This window comes from Pristiophorus japonicus, chromosome 6 (assembly GCF_044704955.1).
Source record: "Pristiophorus japonicus isolate sPriJap1 chromosome 6, sPriJap1.hap1, whole genome shotgun sequence".
In the NCBI taxonomy this organism is placed as follows: Eukaryota; Metazoa; Chordata; class Chondrichthyes; family Pristiophoridae; genus Pristiophorus; species Pristiophorus japonicus.
In genome coordinates this window covers 164,448,248-164,454,247 of record NC_091982.1, presented here as the reverse complement: position 1 = coordinate 164,454,247, position 6,000 = coordinate 164,448,248, and positions in this window count along the sequence as shown.

Genomic DNA, 6,000 nt, shown 5'->3' with positions numbered 1-6,000 from the left:
GTTGAACGACTTCTGTCATGTATTCAACTGTCACTGTAACCCATGTAAAAGCTGACCTAAGTTGTACACCTTGAGAACACTGACTACAGGGGGTGAACTTGTGGGAGGCACTCCTAACCTGGACTTTCCGGTATAAAAGGGGAAACTCCACTCACCGTCTGCCTCTTGAGGTCTTGGTAATAAAGGTAACTGGTCACAGAGTGATCTTTTCTCAAGTATGGGCCTTGTGTGCATTTATACTGTATAGTAAGGGCATATTATTGGCGATGAGAAACTGGGATTTAAACCACACGAGCATAGCCACTAGCAGCACAGAAGAGAAGTACTGTGTTGGTGATGATTGGGACGACTTTATTGAGAGACTACAGCAAAGTTTTGTCATTAAGGAATGGTTGGGACAGGATTCGGCCGACAAACGCAGGGCTCATCTCCTGACGGTTTGTGGATCCAGAACGTACTCCCTGATGAAGGGCCTTCTTGCGCCAGAGAAGCCAACAGACAAGATGTTCGAAGAGCTCAGTAAGTTGATCGGGGAACACCTTAAACCGCGAGCAGCATGCACATGGCGAGACACCGGTTTTATACGCACCAGCGGCGAGAAGGGCAAAGCGTTCCAGACTTCGTGGCAGATCTCCAGCGACTGGCGAGCTTATGTAAGTTCCCAGATGCATGCAGAGCGGAGATGCTGCGAGATTTTTTTATTGAGGGCATCGGGCACGCTGGGGTTTTCAGGAAACTGATTGAGACCAAAGACTTGACCTTGAAAGCGGCGGTTATGATAGCCCAGATAATTATCTCAGGGGAGGAAGAGACCAGAATGATTTATAGCAAAAATCTTGGCTCAAATGCGGCAAACGACCAGAGAGTCAACATTGTTAACGCGGCACACACTTCTCTAGGCAGACAAGGGCAATCGGACATGCCCCAGCATGCAGTCGAACCCAAAGGAGGAATTCAACAGAGACAATGGCTAGCTGAACGGCGATTCATGCCATCGCAATGGACAATGCGGCCAGTAATGGGGCCATCAACACCTGTTAATGGTGCACTTAAGGACAGTTACAGAGACAGTTAGAGACGATCGACTGGTAATGGACCTTTTGTTTCCAACAACGGGGCCTCCAGCTCATGCTGGAGGTGTGGAGGCAAACACCCAGCCAGAGCTTGCAGGTATCAGCAATATACCTGCAGAAACTGCAACGTCAGCGGTCATTGACACGTATGTGCAGGAAGCCTGCAGCCAGGTTGATGTACGAGGAGGACGGGCCCGATGTAAGCCCTACGAGGCCAAATGAATACTGGAGGAAATTGCTGGAAGCTGAAGTTCAGCGAGTTCATGTGGAGCACATATACAGTTCATATACCAGGACACCACCGATAATGATGAAAGTGCTCCTCAATGGCATCCCAGTATTAATGGAGCTAGACACGGGGGCCAGCCAGTCCCTGATGAGTATCAAACAGTTCAAAAGGTTGTGGATGTCCAAGGCCAGGAGGCCAAAATTATTGCCGATTGATGCACAGCTACGGACATATACAAAGGAGATCATTCCGATGCTAGGCAGCGTCACGGTAGTCGTGACCCGCAAAGATTTGGAGAACAGGTTGCCACTCTGGATTGTCCCGGGGGACGGTCCCACACTACTGGGGAGGAGTTGCCTTGCTGTCATGAACTGGAAATGTGGCGATGTCAATGCAATTTCTTCTGTGAAGCGAGTATCATGCTCACAGTTTCTGGGCAAATTTGACTCATTATTTCAACCCGGCATTGGCACTTTCATGGGGACCAAGGTAGTGATTCACATAAACCCGGACACCAGGCCAGTACACCACAAGGCCAGAGTGGTGCCGTAAGTGATGCGGGAAAAGATAGAATGCGAATTGGACCGCCTGCTGAGGGCAGGCATCATCTCGCCAGTCGAATTCAGTGACTGGGCGAGCCCGATCGTACTGGTGTACAAGGCAGATGGGTCGGTCAGGATATGTGGTGATTACAAGGCCACCATCAATCGGGTGTCACTCCAAGACCAGTACCAAGAGCGGAGAACCTCTTTGCGACGCTATCTGGTGGCAAACATTTTTCAAAATTGGACCTGACCTCAGCTTACATGACCCAGGAGCTGGCGAGTGAGTCGAAGAAGCTGACCACCATCACGACACACAAGGGATTGTTTGAGTATGACAGATGTCCGTTCGGGATTCGTTCAGCCGCCGTGATCTTTCAGCGAAATATGGAAAGCCTCCTCAAGTCGATTCCAAGGACGGTGGTTTTTCAAGACGACATCCTCATCACGGGTTGCGATACTGAAGAACACCTCCACAACCTGGAGGAGGTGCTACGCAGAGTGGACCGGCTAGGTCTGTGACTGAAAAAGGCGAAGTGCATCTTCTTAGCTCCAGAGGTAGAATTGCTGGGGAGGAGGGTAGCAGCAGACGGGATCAGACCTACTGCATCCAAAACGGAAGCGATCCAGAGAGCACCCAGACCCCGTAACACGACGGAGCTGCATTCGTTCCTGGGGCTCCTGAACTATTTTTGTCAACTTTCTTCCCAAATTGAGCACGCTGTTAGAGCCGCTACACATGCTCCAATGCAAAGGTTACGATTGAGTCTCGGGGGACAGCCAGGAAAGGGCTTTTGATAGAGCACGCAATTTGTTATGCTCCAACAAACTGTTAACGCTATATGACCCGTGTAAGAAACTAGTTTTAACGTGTGATGCATCGTCCTATGGGGTCAGGTGTGTGTTGCAGCATGTGAATGCCAATAGTTAGTTACAGCTGGTAGCTTATGCCTCCAGAAGTCTGTCCCGGACAGAAAGGAGCTATGGGATAGTAGAAAAGGAAGCACTAGCATGTGTATATGCAGTAAAAAAAATGCATCAGTACCTGTTTGGCAGGAAATTTGAGCTGGAGACAGATCACAAACCCCTAGCGTCCCTTTTGGACGACAACAAGGCCATAAATGCGAATGCATCGGCCCGCATACAGAGGTGGGCACTTACGTTAGCCACCTATGACTACACATTTCAACACAGACAGGGCACTGAAAACTGTGCCGATGCACTCAGCAGGCTACCACTAGCCACCACTAAGGGAGCAGCTGAGCATGATGCTGAGATGATCATGGCTGTTGAAGCTTTCGAAAGCGAAGGCTCACCTGTGACAGCCCGTCAGATTAAAGTCTGGACAAATAAAGACCCGCTACTGTCTTTAGTTAAGAAATGTGTCCTGAATGGGGACTGGGCAGCCACGTACGGGGCATGCCCTGTGGAGTTTAAACCGTTTCATAGGCACAAGGATGAACTCTCGATTCAGGCCGATTGTCTACTGTGGGGAAACCGAGTAGTCATGCCCCAGATGGAAAGAGAGGTGTTTATCAGAGAACTTCACAATGAGCACCCGGGCATTGTCATGATGAAGGATATTGCCAGGTCACACGTCTGGTGGCCATGGATAGATCCAAACCTGGAACTTTGTGTTCGCAGGTGCAACACGTGTGCTCAGCCTGGCAATGCACCCAGGGAAGCCCTCCTTAGCCCCTGGTCTTGGCCCGCCAAGCCATGATCATGCATCTATGTGGACTACGCAGGTTCTTTCATGGGAAAACATTTTTTGGTTGTAGTAGACGCCTACTCCAAATGAATTGAATGTGCCATTTTAAATTCAAGCACATCCTCTGCCACGGTAGAAAACCTATGGGCAATGTTCACCGCCCATGGTCTACCGGATGTCATGGTCAGCGACAATGGCCCGTGCTTCACAAGCAATGAATTCCAGGACTTCATGGCAGGCAATGGAATCAACCATGTCAGAACGGCACCGTTCAAGCCAGCCTCAAACGGCCAGGCGGAACGAGCAGTGCAGATAATCAAACACGGGATGCTCAGAATCCAAGGGGGTTCCCTACATAGCCGCTTATCACGCCTCCTGTTGGCCAATAGATCCCGACCACACTCGCTCACAGGGGTTCCACCCGCAGAGCTGCTGATGAAAAGGACGCTCAAAACCAGGTTATCCCTTATACATCTTACTATGAAAGAAATTGTTGAGAGCAAGCGTCAGTCACAATGTGACTACCATGACAGGAAGGCGAGGGCGCGATGTATTGATGTCAATGACCCTGTTTTTGTCCTTAATTACGCTGCAGGGCCCAAATGGCTTGCAGGCACTGTGATTGCCAAAGAGGGGAATAGGGTTTTAGCAGTTAAACTTACCAATGGACAAATCTGCCGCAAACACGTGGATCAAACAAAAAGGAGGTTCAGCAACCCCAGAGAAGAAGCAGAGGAAGAACACGAAATAGAGTTTACTTGACCACAGGTGACCGAACACCGGAACCAAGTGGAGGAGAGCCCAGTCACTGTGGGCAGTCCGGACAGGCCGGAGGCACCTTAAACAGCAGACACTCAGGCCAGCGCCCAACAACCGGAGCCCTAACTCAGGCGCTCTACAAGAGAGCGTAAATCACCAGAGAGACTTAACGTGTGATCCCAATAAGACTTTGGCGGGGGGGAGGTGATGTCATGTATGCAACCAGCATTGTAACCCATGTATAAGCTGACCTAAGTTGTATACCTTGCGAACACTGACTACAGGGGGCAAACTTGGGGGAGACACTCCTAACCTGGACTTTCCGGTATAAATGTGGAAGCTCCACCCACCATCTGCCTCTTGAGGTCTTGGTAATAAAGGTAACTGGTCACAGTGTGATCTTTTCTCAAGTATGGGCCTTGTGTGCATTTATACTGTATAGTAAGGACATATTAACCCCAATTGTTTCTTAAGGTGAGTACCCTTTCCATTAACCTTACAATGCCATAATGTGAACCTCACTGTCTCATACAGTCTGTGCAGTACCTGCTCCTTCACAATGTGTACCAGCCTATGTTCTTCGTTGCTGAACTGAAAAGTTCCACCTCAGTTCAGCAGCCATACACTGAGCCTACATGCGTAGCTCTCCTTCTTGGTCCCTACTCAGCCCCACCCCTCCTCTTACTGACTTTTCATATGCGTTTGGAAAACTTTATCGTTACCCTTAACCTTTGCTGGTAGCCATCAAATCCCACCATTCACACAGCCACTCTGTGCAGCTATTGAGAGTGAAATGGACAACTGCAGACTTCAATAAAGTAGCAGCTACTCAACTCTGCAAGGCACATCTGACAGACGATTCGCTGCACACTTACTCACACCTTCTTCTGTTTGTTATTGCAGGCGAAACTCACTCACACTGGCGAGAGCAAATGCGAGAAGGCAGCCACACCTCCACGTCTTCACGGAGGTGGAAGAGTGAGTGGCCGCCCACATGGGTGCACAAGTGGGTGCGTTGCAGTTGGGTAAGCAAAACGCCCTGGGGATGGTGACGGTATGCTCATCACCTTTCTCTCTTCTATGAGACCATTTACCCCTGAAACAACATTTTTCCCACTTTACACATAAATGTCCTATGTCACATCCTTCTTCCCTTCCTGCCCCCTCCACTGCTGCTAACCACACTTCTGTCACTTTGTGTTTACAGATAACGAGCCGGAAGCGCAATAGCGTGGCCATGTGGCGTCCACCTCCAACGAAGGGGGATACGAGGAGGAAGGGGATGTCAGTTCTGCGCCAGTCCGGCAGGATCTCGTTTCCACAGTCAGTGGGGACACCACCTCAGTGGACGAGCCGATCTTCGTAGGCTTTGAGGAATCTGATGCTCCCGGACCCAATGGCCTGCAGCAACGCCAAGCATGAAGGGAAGTTCGGGGGCCAGCTCCCTGGAGGGTGAGTTTGCTGCCCGAATCCTGCTGAACGTGACTCAGATGTGGACCTGAATTTTGAGGGTATGGCGACAGATTCTAAGGGGATGCACCGCAAGCTTATTGGTTCATTGGCAAGAGTCCCGCAGAGCATGGATGCACTTGCTGTGAGGTTGGGGGAGGCCACCTCAAGCACTGCCCGTGCCTCTCAGCAGCACATCGAGCGCACCCTTGGTACTTACCAAGGGATGTTAGAGCC